Source organism: Microtus pennsylvanicus, chromosome 7 (genome assembly GCF_037038515.1).
Source record: "Microtus pennsylvanicus isolate mMicPen1 chromosome 7, mMicPen1.hap1, whole genome shotgun sequence".
NCBI lineage: Eukaryota > Metazoa > Chordata > Mammalia > Rodentia > Cricetidae > Microtus > Microtus pennsylvanicus.
In genome coordinates, this window is record NC_134585.1 from 92,614,257 (window position 1) to 92,629,078 (window position 14,822).

Consider the following 14,822-nt stretch of genomic DNA (forward strand, 5'->3'; position numbering starts at 1 on the left):
AACTTAGTAACTTATTCCCACCTGTATTTTCACTTGTTTCATTTATATTGAAAATCCTTAAACAAAAATTTCAGGGGTAAAGTTATTACTTGATTAATTTGTATGGGAAATGGCACTCTCCTATACCAATAAGATATGCCATTGATTAATCATGTCAATGTTGTTATTATTTTCTCACATTTTCTATTTCGTTTCCTTCTTTATCTAATCATAAAGCAAGAACTGTTTAGTAGAACTTTAGGGAAATTGATGATAGCCCGTGTGTCTGAGACTACATGCCAGACCACCAATCCTCTTTGGAATATAAGAGGAAAAATACAGCATTTTATTTTATCATCCTCCTTGGTTTTTTTCCTTGGGCTCTTTGATGTTGAAGACTGTCTCTTCCTTCTCTAATGCTGCTTGCTTTCAGGGTCCGTTAGGCCCTGGACACAGATGTTCATGCCTTTGGAAGAGCTCCATTTTCATAAGGACCTAGGCTGATGCCTACTTACTACCTTCTTACTTCTCTTGGTTTAATTATGGTACGGGCAGCCTAAACAGGACAAACTCGGTCCTTAGCATGCCCTGCACTGCCACTTTTTCTATGGTGCTCATGTTATTGAATCTACTGTTCTTTGCTTTCTTCTATATGAGCCCCAAACTTTCTGTGATTCAGGTGTAATAAGTATTAGCAGTTCCTGCCTCTAAAATATGTTGTAAAGTAAGCCTGGGAACAACGCCATCAGTAGTCTTGTCGGGGCAATGAAGAGGTCTGCAATTAATCCGTAGGACCCATTGCTGCCCCTCTGAAGCTTTGAAGCAGGCCAGTTTACTTTCTTTTCTGTAGGGTGTAATTCATTAGACTCCTGCTATAAAACTTTTATTGGAGAAGTTGGATCATAAAATCTACCAGGAAGAGAGGATTCGGTAATAAGCGGTGTAAGTGCTGTAATAGGAAGAATAAAATGCTACAGACAAAATAAAGGTGTTGATTCACTGCTACTGGAAGTGAAATGGATTGTAAAAGATAACAAGATGAAATCCCAGGAACAACAGATTCTGTTTTCCAGCCTACCATGGTTTAGGAGAGTATCGTCCATGTTGCATTGGAAACATTTTTCTCCCTATACCTTATTATTCATGTCCACCTTTAGGTGTGGATGCACATGTACAACCATACGTATTTAGCATGCACCCTGGGGATTAGGGATGATTCTTTCACTCATTTGTTTCTCTACTTTGTAAAGCTGGGAACTGAACTTTGTATGGACCACACAAGGATGCTACTGCTTAGCTATAACCCTAGAGCTTTCCTTAACATTCTATGGAAATTTGGGGAAGACAGAAGTCTTCCTTTCAGAAGTTTAATCGCTTATGATTTAACCAAACTTGTATAGCTGAATTATTAAATAAATGAACAAAATATAAAACTACCTATGTACAAAACTGACTGCTTGCTAACCAAGCAAATGTGATCCCTCAGCTTGGCTTTTCTCCCCTTCTTCTACTTCCCTCAGTGCTTGGGATATTATCTATCTATCTATCTATCTATCTATCTATCTATCTATCTATCTATCTATCATCTATCTATCATCTATCTATCTTTCATCTATGTACCTATTTTTCCTTTCTCTCCTTTCACTATTGAATATCATGTTCTTCAGAAATGTAAATGAACAAAAATGTGAGACATTACTTGTTAAGAAATTCCTATAACATTCCAATGAATACTCTTCTGGAATACTTGAGAGATGTGTAAATAAATACCTTCCTGAAATATCTCATTATATTTAGCCAATTTACTAGAAAGTTTTCTTGCTATGGGGAGAAAAAAGCTTCCATTCTATTTTTTGTTAATGATGCGACTCGCTGGGAAACTATACTCTTGTAGAGAAGATGTTGAGAGGTGTGCTGAGATGGGAAGCAACACGGGTATTTCGGGTAAGGACAGGAGGTTTATTTGGACAATGGGTGGTGAGGTAGAGGCACAGGGTTATAGGAAAGTCATGTCTTGGTTATGACTTAGGTGTTTGTCAACCTTCCATGTGATTTTTCCTGAAGGGGGATATGAAGAGATGCCTGTTTCCCCTACACAGAGGGGATACCAACAGACTAAAAAGAAATGGATTCAATTTAAGTGCAGCCCAGTGAATCAATACTTGATTGAGATTACTTTGAGGGACATGGAAAAAATCAGACACAGTTAAAGCTTTGAAAGTCTCCCAGGGAAATTTCTAAGCAATAATTAAAGCAGTGCAGAATCCCTCATCTGTCGACTGTTTACCTCGCATGCCACCTTAGGAAAGGAAAGGCTCTTGGGAGGTTTTGGTAAAGCTTATGGGCCTCATGGTCCTTGTAAGTGCCTTCCCCGCACCTCCACCAGTAGGAAATATTAACAGGTCTGGTTCATAAGTGGTGATCAAAGCTGTTCTGAGTCAATATAGCAATATATAACTGGAGGAGACTGTCCCATTACCAATATCCTGGGACTCTTATATTATAAACTCAGTATGGCAGAGGTGGAAGGTATTGAAACTCAAGAGATAGGGAAGCTAATAAGCTCATTGGGCCATAATCCCTGGAAGGCATGAAGGCAGTTTTCTGGTATGATGAATGAATTGCAGTTAACAAAGTCATAGTATACACTCCCACCATATTGCTGTCTGTGAGCAGGTCCTCACCAGAGCTGGAGTAATGCTGCCACCATCTTGAAGCACATGAACAGTGTGATAATTTTACCACTTCCTTTTGTAAGTGGTACAGATTCAGGCAATCTATTAAAGGAACGTAGCACGTACTGAAACAGCTGCCCTGACTGAAACAAAACATAAATTATGGAAGCCCAGGTAAGAAATTAAAAGTAGCTATTACTTTCTTTTCAAAAAAATGAGGTGCAGGCTTTTGTAAGGATGTGCTGGTTTGGAGAAGGTGGGGAGTTCTCGGGATTGGGTTGCTTTGAAAAGTGAAAGTTTGCAAAGGGAAACCAGAGTGGCCAATCCTTTAGAAATTTTAGAGTACCTTTTCAGGAGCAGTGAGCCACTTTCCTTGGCTGAGGGAAGTGCTTCCTTCTTCCAAAGGCACATGCAGAGCACGGGGCTTTCTTCTGATATTCTGCACACTCCTGTGACTCTACAGTGTTCTAACCTGTCGCTTTCTTAGAACCCACACCATTCTCCTTCGAGTTAGTTCCTTCTCCTTCTGCTTTCACAATCGTTGGATTTCACAACTGTCTCATGTCTGCTCCCTTTCCTTAAGCCTGTTTCTCCTTTCTTATAATCCTCTCTCTATTTTCATGTGTTTTCTGAGCATACACATGTCCATGTACCCAAAAATGCACACACGTGCATATATAAAATTAAATCTCAATTTTGCAAGTAAGATAATACGTGTGATGGTTGTCTTTTGAATCTAGGTTATTTTACCTCATTAAATGATCTGTGGTTCATTATTTCCCTTCCTTTGTTCTGTGCCACACTATTCCTCAGGGGAAATGATCAAATGTCTAATCACCTCAGAGAGGGAACTAGCAATGGGCCAAAGTAAGCATGACACTGAAGTCCAACTTGGTGCACCAATGAGTTTTGTAGACGTTATTTATAGGAATGTGTGTGAAGATTTACTTACAGCAGCAGAAATGACTCAGAGACAGCTACATCACAAAGCCCATCCCGTTATACCTGACAGCTAAACAAGGAATAGAATCCTCGAGTGCAAAGCAAAATTCACAGAGAACTCAACGGGTTGGAGAGTATCTTAGGTAGGTTCAGGGGAGCTGAGTTTCTTCCATTCAGTTCAGTTGGTCTCTTCTGGACAACTCAGTGAGATTTTATAGCTTGACTTGTTTGACAGTGACTTCACTTACAGCTTATGCATTCTTGGAGAAAATGAAATGTCATGTGACTGGTTAGTTTCTGGGACTTCCCGGGTCTTTTGAATTGTTTATGTCATTTGGTTAGTGAGTTTCCCTGAAGGATGGAGTGTGTCACATTCTGTTCAGAACATCTCGATATTTCATCTCTCTGTAAACATTTTGTGTCTGCCAGAGTTTCCCTCCAAGATGCAAGGTATTGTTCTCAGAGAAAATTGCTGCACAATAATTTTTATCAATGTCATTTTTTTCACTGTGGAAGGTAATTCCAGTGTGCACAGTGTGCTTTAATTTAGATTTTCTTTCTAGGTTTCTCCAGGGCCAGATTGTTCTTCACTGTACATTTCTATATCTACAGTAAACTCACTGGGACTGACTTAATTTTCTCAGCATTACCCAGGACCAAGGAGGAAATGTGACCTTGCCCTTCTCTATTTCACCTCTGGATTCCTGGATCCTAGAATGCCTGAACTTGCATGGTGGCTGTAGCTGTAACTGTTACCACACCCAACTGGCCAAACCATTTCCACCCCAAGAATGCCCTTCTTCATCTTGGATAATTAGCCTTCCCTAGGTAAACTTGATCATCTTCATGTGTACGTTTCTACCAGGAAGGTCTTTTGTGAACCATCCCTTTGACTTTAAAGCTGCTCAGAAGCTACTTAGTACTGACTTTAGCTTCCTATCAGTGATTTCCTTCGAAACTACAGCTCTACACATTCACCTTCAAGTAACCAAGATTGACCTCTTCCTCTGACTTTTCCTTTTTCTTATCTCTAGGTTTCTTTGATACTTGATGGACACACTCGTCACACATTGGTCTAAGTTACCAAGATTGGCCAAAGCCCTTCCTACATCCTGCTCCACCAAAGAACTTAGAAAACCCACCGAAGCTCCACACTAACGATGAGACTCATGCTCAATGAGCCATATCTAATTCCTCTGCTAACATAGTTCTATATGGACTCATGAACAAAGATTAAAGCACAGCTTTTCTTATTTCTAGTCCCTTCTAAAGCACCTGTTTCTCCTCTAAGATCCTCCGGTGCTGATATAACCAAGTATTCCTAATGACTCTGATAAGGCAGCCCATCTTGTTTGTTTGTTTGTTTGTTTATTTATTTATTTTTTGGTTTTTCGAGACAGGGTTTCTCTGTAGCTTTGGAGCCTGTCCTGGAACTAGCTCTTGTAGACCGGGCTGGCCTCCAACTCACAGAGATCCACCTGCCTCTGCCTCCCAAGTGCTGGGATTAAAGGCATGCGCCACCACCACCCGGCTCCTTTTTTTTTTTTTGGTTAAGACAGCCCATCTTGGATTGATTTCCGGTTATGCAGCCTTTGCTTTGAAAAAGAATAGGTAGTTATCACTCACATTTTCTACCTGCACAGAAGTCAGACTGTCCCCATTTACTGCCATGCTTCAACAGCCTCTCAAGTCAGGCAACACCAGAGACTTTTATTGCTTGTTTAAAAACTCTTTCCAAATTGTGGAGGCCCAGAAACTGTAAGCCTTTTTCCACACTGACCAAAGGTCAGAGAGTTGGAACTGACTTCTCTTCCTTCAAGGTTATTGTGTTTCTACCTCAAACAAAGGTTCCACCTAGATTTAAATCACTGAGTTCTGTTCTCTCAAAGTAATTGTCAACAGGTGTGGCTAATATCCAGACCTTGTATTTCAGGAAGAGAGAAGTAGATACATTTCTACCTCAAACAAAAGTCTAAGAATCCAACTAAGTTCCAGTTCCCTTAAGGAGATATATTTGGATTCCGCACAGGGAGTGGTTTGCCTAGAGAATATTTTGGTCTAGCGTGTGAGTGTGACTTGTTTTGTTCTGCAACAGAATGTTTAACTATGGATGCAGCCCATGACCTTCGAATGGTGTGTTCATCTCCTTGTATCATGTTAATGCAGCTTTTTTTTTTGTCTTACTCCTACCTTTTGGGGTCAGAGGTATTTAAGGCAATTGGAAATTAAATACGGGCAAATTTCCTCCTGATACTATCCCATATGTTTCTCCATTTTATTATTTTCATTTGTGCCTTCATATTCTTTACTGATACTTTCTAAATCCCCATGCCTCTACCCTGGCAAGGAGTATTTTTGTCAAGGCTGTTCCCTGACACCAAATTACAGAAATTCAAACAGTGACTATATCTTGGTCTTCCTGTCTTCTCAGACAGGACCATTGTTAAGGCCCACCTGCACGTTGGATCACAGATTTTTCTCTTTTTCTACTAAAGGTCAGACCTAAAGGGTGTCTTCTATTGCTTCTACCATATCTATCTCATCCTCTAATTTATTTGACAAATCCAAGGCCAACATGTAGGAGCCCAATCTCATATCCCTTTCTTATTGTAATTCCCACTTACACAAATAAGTTCCAGCCTGGCTCCTATCTCAGCCTCAGATGCATTTCTTCATACATACCACAAAGACCTTGCCACACTGCCACTGCTTGCCAACAGTGTTGACCCTGTGTTCTAATTCCAAAGACTAAATGACCCTTTTCAGGGGATTTCCATTTTCATGTGCTAAATCCAACTAATAAATTAAGCATGATACCCCATGCCACATATATGAAGCCTGCTATCCTGGGAGTCCTTCCACAGATACTTCTGATCCTAATGGTTCAGTATTAGTGGTGCATCTCACTATCCATAGCAAGGGTCATGCAACTGCTGCCATAGCACAAAGGTACATTAACAAACACCCCAATCGCATGACTTGGTATCTATAACTAGGACCACCCACTCACTCCTCCCCATCTCATCTTGGTTACGTTTGGTTTAGGTGTCAATTATGTTGTATGATAGACTTTACCTGGGCAGATACAACACACACACACACACACACACACACACACACACGCTTTTCATCCCATGACAGACCAACGTATGAATTTGGACTAATGAGTTTTATTAGGATTACTTACGTGACTGTTAGTGAAGGTGCAGAAATGATGCAACCATAACTTCATTGCCTACCCCAAACATACCAGAGCAGCATGGGGGACAGCTGACAGAAGCTGGAAGCCTGGATCACACTGCACAGCCTGCAGGCAGCTCAACAGGTTAGCTCAGTTTGTCTAGAATTCTTCCAGGTAGCAGAAGCAGTCTCTGTTTTCCCAGGAGGCTGGGTGTGTCTGGGTCTTCTTTGCAGTTTGCTTGTCTAAGAGTGATTCTCATCAGCCCTTGCTGTTTTCTCTTGAAGAATGTGTGACCCAAATGAATTTGGTCACTTTCAAGGATTTTTTTTTTTGAAGCTATTGTGAGTTGTTGTTTTCTGTCTCAAGGAGTTTCCCTTAAGGATGGAATATTGGAAATGTTCTAAAGTTACACATACAGGGTCACTAAACTGTTCACCAAATGTATATCCCATTAATCAAGACTGTTGCTAAACAGTTTAGTCATTTTTGTTGTGAAGTGAAGCCTGAAAGACTAAGATTGGACGTGGATACTGGGGAGTAATGACATGCTTGCTAATGTTGGTTTCCAAAAATTTCCCAAAGAGCCTCAAATTTCTCTTCTCTCTTATACCTTCTTGTTTATACAAGTCCATCCAGTACTTATAAGATAGATTCTGTTAATTAACTTCCCTCCTTGCTGATTTTTGGATTATATATGCTTTAATATTCATGATAATACTTAGAAGTAGATATTAATTTATTTGAATGTTTCCTACTACCTTAACTAATTTGAAAATTTATAGGTTAAGAAAAATTTAAAGCCCTAGGGACACAAGTGTTAGCAAGAATATATCTCAACACAGTACAGACTATATATGAAAACCAACACCTAACTTTTTCATTCTAAATTGGGGAAATCTTGAAGCATTCCAACTTAGATAAGGATCAAGTTAAGCATATCTACTTTATCTGCTACTACTCAGCTCAGTGCTTCACTAGAGCAACTAGAACAGTGAGATAAAAGAAGAAAATAAAAGGATATCAATAGGAAGAAAGTTAAAATATTATTTTTTGCAAATTAATTAATTCCACACATAAAAGATCCTAAAGAGTTTTTTTTAAGAAAATGTCTAAAACTGAGAGACATTCCCAGTAAAGTGGGAGAATACAATGTTATCACAGAAAAGTTAGTGAGAGATGCTGTTTTAGCAAATAAGTGGAGAATAATAGAGAAAGACACCTGATTTCAATTTCTGTCCCTTCCCACATTCACAAGTATGAATAAATTTACCCCAACACACTTTTAAAGTATTTTGAGATTCTATCTCATAACCGTTAGAATGGATGTTACTAAGAAATCAAATGATGACAAATATTGAAGTTGAAGAATGAAGAATGCTTATTCTTTGTTTGTAGGAATGTAAATTGACATTGCCGGTATGGAAATAGTTGTGGTCATTTCTCAAAAGCTCATGCCATCATCTCTGGACACATACTCATAGTACTCTGCATCCCACCGCAGCACCAGAGGGATAACTTTTCTTCCATGCTTTTTGCTGCTATTTTTACATTGGCAATAAGATAGAATCTGCGTAGAAGTTCATTAGCTAATTGATAGATGAAAATATGATACATACATATAATTCAGTTTTATTGACTTTAAAAGAAAAATAAAATTATGAAATTTTCAGGAAAAATAGTAGAACAAGAAATATTGTTATAAGTGAGGCAACACAAAATCAGAAAACAATTGTGGATTATTTTCCTCTCATATGTGGATCATAGCTGCTACAGTTTACAAATGTATAATTAAGTGTAAATTAATGAGTGTAAAGCCAGAACCTATGGATGAAAAAGGGTGTTTAAGGAATGAAAGAATAGCAAAAATACATTCAAAATGGAATCTGAAGGGGATAGTGAGAGGATTGAGATTAAGGAAGAAAAAAAATATGTAAGAGGTATGAGGGGTACCAACCAAATTAAGAATGATTGAAAAAAACCATAAGGAACCTTTCTAATGGATAAGTTAGTCATAAAATATAATAAAAGAAAATGGTAGAGTTTAAACATACACATCCTGTTTCAAAGTTGCTTCTGAAACCACAGGGTACTTGGCAAAAAGTTCAGTACCAGGTGTGAACTATCTCCAACTAGTGAGTCCTTAAGGCAGCCTCTGAGGTCTCCATAGAGGCAAGTGCTATGGCCATTGTTGCCCACTAGAATCAGATGGTGAGATCTGGTTGTTGAAGAAAGTGCACACTTTAGACATGGGATAAGGAGAACATGCTGGAAGACTTCTCTCTAAATTCTAGCTCACAAAGTGAAGGAAGGTACAACTGAGGTTGCTGGGAGAATTGTTGTCATTTGTAGCTGTTGTATGCTTCACTACTGACTCGCCAATCAAAAGATGCCCACTGACACATTAGTGATAATCAATGATGCGGGAAACCATATGCTCTCTGATAAAATTTACTTTCTATTTCACACGACAGGATCATGGTCTGAAATGTTATGTTTAAATGGAATGTCTGTATCAACTCTTTTTGAGGCTCAATCCCAGAAGATGACAAAAAGAGTTTAAGACCTGGAAAAAGGGGCCCAGTGCAGAAGGCTATCTTTGGCACTCTTGACTCCACAGGGATTGAGATCTGTGCTAGAGTTGGCTGTCAACATACTATCATGAGGGGAAAGGCAGGTGGGTCAGGCTCCTCCACCAGAATCCACTGTTGTGTAATATTAATTTAAGATGTGTTACATTTGTTTAGCTGTGGAATATTTGTTTAAGGATGCAAAGATATGTTGCATTCTTTTATGTTGCATTTGTTTAACTCTGAAGCTGTGTTACTTTTCCTGCTTGAAACACCTGCTTGGTCTAATAAAGAATTGAATGACCAATAGCTAGGAAGGAGAAAGGATGGGTGGGACTTCCAGGCAGAAAGAATAAGTAGAAGGAGAAAAAGAAAACAGAGGAGTGAAAAGGGGAAAGAGAAGAGGAGGACATTAGGGGCCCACCCAGCTACACAGCAAGCCATAAATTGGGGAATTAAAGAAATGTATATAGAATAGAGAAAGATAAAGACCAGAAGGAAAAGGTAGACTGGATAATTTAAGAGTAGCTGGCTTGAAATGAGCCAAGCTAAGGTCAGGCATTAAAAAATAATATGTCTCCATGTACTTAATTGGGAACTGGGTGGCACTCCTATCCAAGAAAAATCAACTACATTCCCAGCCATATATTGATATATAAGTGAAGCCCCACCCTTCTCTGTACATCTGTGAGCAGGCAATAGTCTCCGGCAGCAAGGTTGGGGAGGACATTTTTCAGTGTTGTGGCCACAGCTAAGGAGGCCATGCTCCTTGCTCCTCTAATATCACCCAGGACACTGTAAGCAACTCTAGTGAAGTTCACTGGTCATGAAAACTAAATGAACAGATATGTTTAAAGATGCATAAAATATATTCAATACGAAAGTGTAAAATTCAGTCTTCACAGCTTTCATTCTGAATGTCAATTATGTTTATAAGTTCACTTAGTGGTATACATTTTGGGACTGATTAATTTTATTGTGTGTATTTTTATTTGTATTATGATAAAATGTATAAAAATAAAAATTAAAAAAAAATCAAAACTTGATAGTAGAAGTGGAACTATGTGGGAAGAATAAGGGAATCATTTGATAAAAAAATAAGAGGGTAATTGGAGTTAATATGATCAAAATAAATTACATAAATGTATGAATATGACATAATATCCAATATTATAACTCATCCATATATGGCAATAGAAAGTCTCAGAAAGAGAGATTTACAAGTGATAGGAAGGGGTGTTATTGTTAAAGAAGAAGAATATTCATCAAGTTCCTTGAGGGCCAGCAGAAGCTGATGAGGGAATGCCCATCAGGTTTGGGATGAGTGGCACACCATTGGAAGAACTGTCCTCCATGACAAAGGACAGACCAAATACCACTGTGTGTCTGTCTTCATGAGAGAGTGTGACTTGTGCTAGGATTGCCAGAGCATAGTGAACTCTCTCTGGTTCTGTCACAGCATATGACTCAGATTTTCCACACTGTCCTAGAAAAAGTGACCCAAGGCCTTTGCATAGTCCTCCTTGGAGAAAGGATAAATGTGTTTTGAAAGAAGAATGTAACTTGAAACTAGAATGTAAAATTACGATGGAGAACATTTCTTTTTTTTGGATTTTTCGAGACAGGGTTTCTCCACAGCATTTTGGTTCCCGTCCTGGAACTAGCTCTTGTAGACCAGGCTGGCCTCAAACTCACAGAGATCCGCCTGCCTCTGCCTCCCGAGTGCTGGGATTAAAGGCGTGCGCCACCACCGCCCTGCTGAGAACTTCTAACTAATTACCAACATGTGCTTTGTCTTAATAATCTAGCTGGACCACATTTTCTAGCCATCTTAGAGTATAGTCTGCCTTTGCCCCAGATCCTGACTAATGTGATATGACACACCTCATTCTGACTGACCCTCCCCATTGTTGCAAGGTGCCACTTGTTCATCCCAGCCTCCCAGAACCAAAATAACCACACAGAAATTATATAAATTAAATCACTGCTTGCCCATTAACTTTAGCTACTTATTGGCTAACTCTTACATCCTAATCTAACCTATCTCCATCAATCTGTGTATCGCCATGTGGCAGTGCTTACCGGCAAAGTTTCGGCATGTCTGACTCTGACAGCAAACCCATGATGTCTCCCTTTCTGCACCCCTTCTCCCAGCATTCAGTCCAGTTTTCCAGGCCTACCTAAGTTCTGCCCTATCAATAGGCCACGGCAGTTTCTTTATTCATTAATCAATAAAAGCAACACATAGACAGAAGGACATCCCACACCACCCCATGCTTCAGATTAAGGGCTGACACCCAGGGAAGGGTGACATATTGGACTTTATTAGAAAGGTTTTTGAATCTAAGATGACTATCTTTAATTATTTTATTCATTCGAATCCAGATCACATGATGATCTTACATTTCCATCCTGGTCTGGTTTTCTATATCTACTTTTTTTACTGATAAATTGCAAATCTTAGCCTATAGTCCTAATTCATTTGAAATTTAGCCAATTGACAACAGGATTACAGCAAGCAGTTACTCTTCGGATAGTCTAATGAATACTCCAGCCCAAATAAAGACAACAAAACCAGAAAGCAAAACCTATTGGTTTGTTGGCCCCAAAGAAGGCAATATTTGATAATTAACTAATTTTTATTACTTTGTGGTTTATATTTCTCTTGCTTATTCATCAAGATATGAAGAAAAAACCTTTATGGCTGCTAAAATCTAGACAAGAACTTTAATAGTTTGCAAATATTTGGTGCCTTCAAAACCTCATTTTATAAGTAGCTTTAACAGAAAAAATACAGCTGTATTGGAACTGAATAAGGAATTGAGATGTCCATTGCCTCTCCGTTTATTGACTGCACTCCCTGAGAAGACAGGACATTGCATCTTAGGATTTAGCTTTGCTGTTTTACAGTATTTCTTTGATTTGGGCTTCTTGTATGTAAAGCCAAGTAATATTGATTCAAAAATGACTGCTTCTTCAGCTAAGAAGTGGCAAACTTTTGTTGTTGTTGTTAGAGAATTGCATAATAAATTTCAGGTGTTTTTTCTGGTCATAGAGAATTTTTGGCTTATATTCCTCTTTGTTATTATTTTCGTGTGGCTTTTGTTGATATTAATTAAACAACTAAATAGCTCAGGCTAGACTTAAGCTCATAATTCTGACTTAGCACCCTGACTGCTGGAACAGCAGGTTTGCACTACCAGAGAGAGTGTATATTCTTATCACAATATTTTAATACCTTTTAAAATCAAAAGCTTTATTAGGTTTAGAACCATGAATATAAAAGGAGAACCCGAAGCTTAGCACACACTTTTCTGACATGATCTTGTTGAGTAGCACATGTGTCTTACCTTTGGTAACCCATGAACTTTTTACCCTAAAGAGTGTTATGTCAGAAGAAAAAAATTGTGTTGAAATAGTTTAGGAGAGAATTCCCATTCCAACAGCATCCTGAAACTCCACAAGGTACATCAGCATTAGTAAGTTTAACACGTGAGTGTCAAATATGCCTGGGCAATTAGTTCTATTTTCAGAAATTCTTCCAGAATATGCTATCTCTCTCTCTAGGTTCCTCTTAATATATTAAAAAATGATTTTCTGTAGAATATTTTAAAGAACTGTTCCAGAACCTTAGATTCTTAGCTGTGAGAGGATATTGTGAAGCTCAAGAGATTATAGTTTCTCTAATACACTTTTCTTTACCCAATTTAATAATCTAAATTGATTTTTTTCTAATCTCTGGTTTCTTCAGAAATTTTATTTTTCCCTTTGCTCCTCGGGTATAGTTCCTGACCATTTTATGTTTTTTTTCTTCAGGCATGATGATGGACTTAGGCCATTTTCTTAGCGTACTGAATAAATCCTTTCTTTGGTGTGTGTGTGTGTGCATGCACATGTGATTTCCTATTATAACTTTTTATTCATTTATCTTCGATCGTGGTTTCACTTGACTGTGCTATATCTTTAGCTTTTTATTTCCAGTTCTTTCTTCAGGAGGAAATGAGACTCAGAAGAATTGCAGAGTCTGGCCAACAGCAGCACACATGTTTTGACAGAACTAGAACTTACAAGTATACACAAATATACAAAGGACATCACTCTGCTATCATTCAAAATCACTTAGTGACCATGGAGTCATTTTTATGAATATGCTTAAGTCAAAATTTTTGGATATGTTTTTAAAGTATAATTTGGTGTCTATAAGAGAAAATGGAAAATACAAATCACTGGCATGGTGTTGCTACATGCCGGCTGCTGTCTGGGTGCTTTCTGGTTGTAAGTTATGTAGCCCTTACAATGACTCTGGGGGTAGCTGTTACGATCACTTTTAGTGTAAATATCAGGAAATCATAGAACAGTGAGGATAAACAGAGGATTTGTGGACAAAACAATATCAGGAAGTGGCCATACCTCAGTGCAAGCTGTCCTTCCCATTCCCACACTATCCTGCCCTGTACTTCTGATGGAAAATATTTTGAATAGATTCTTAACCCTCGGGAGTAAAAGTGGGAATGTGCTGGTAGGAGGTGGCTCTTTTCAAACAACAGTACAATAGCTGATACAAGGATGTATTTATTATGTGCATCGATTAAGTGTGGCCGAGGAGAGAGGAGGCTGGGGCTTGACCCATGTGTGTGTGCCACGTGTGACAAGAACATAGGTACTTGTCTGTGTTTGCTGTCATATTGCCTCTTAGCTTTGCCATGCTGCCCTGCCCTTAAGTGCCATCTTCAGTTGAAATAATTTTCGTCTCAATATACATAATACATTTGCATAGGATTAATATGATGAAGGCTTTCTGGGTAAAGAAACACTGACTTTTAGGAAATGTTCTGGAAACCTTCAAGAGAGGAAAAAAGTGTATCTCCACAACGAGAATTTAGTGCCTAGACTCCTGCTTGAATCTACAAGGAGAAAATTTATGTCTGTGCCGTCAGTGTGGAGAAGGCAGACTGCAGAAATTATTTCAGGTAGCTTCGGCAAATCAGTCTTGGTTTGAGCCTCAAAAGTAAGCAGATTAGTGTACCCAGGACATCAAGTCTCCCCACTGCGGGTTATTGATTTTGTGGTCTATCTTCATCAGCAAGCAGAAAAAAATATAGCAATGTAACATTCTCTCTCTTGACACAAGGTCATTTGTACATCTGTGTGTCTTGGTTCTTGTACTAGGATTCTGTTTTTGCTTCCCTGTCAGGAGTAGTTGAGGCTGCTCCCTGATGCTGTGTTACATAAGATTTTTCTCTTTTCTCCCAAGACTAATAACTAGAAATGGCCTTTTGCAGGCACAGAGTATTGTTGTGATTCTCTTCTATTTTGGCAACAATTTTCTGTTTCCTTTTCAGCTGTGTATTTTTATTGCCTTGCTAGTATCATATTTCTGGTAGGTCATTTATATTTCTAAAAACATTTGTGAAACTTACGGAATAATAATAGAGAAGCAAATAATTAATTTCAAAATTACTTGTGTATATAATGTAT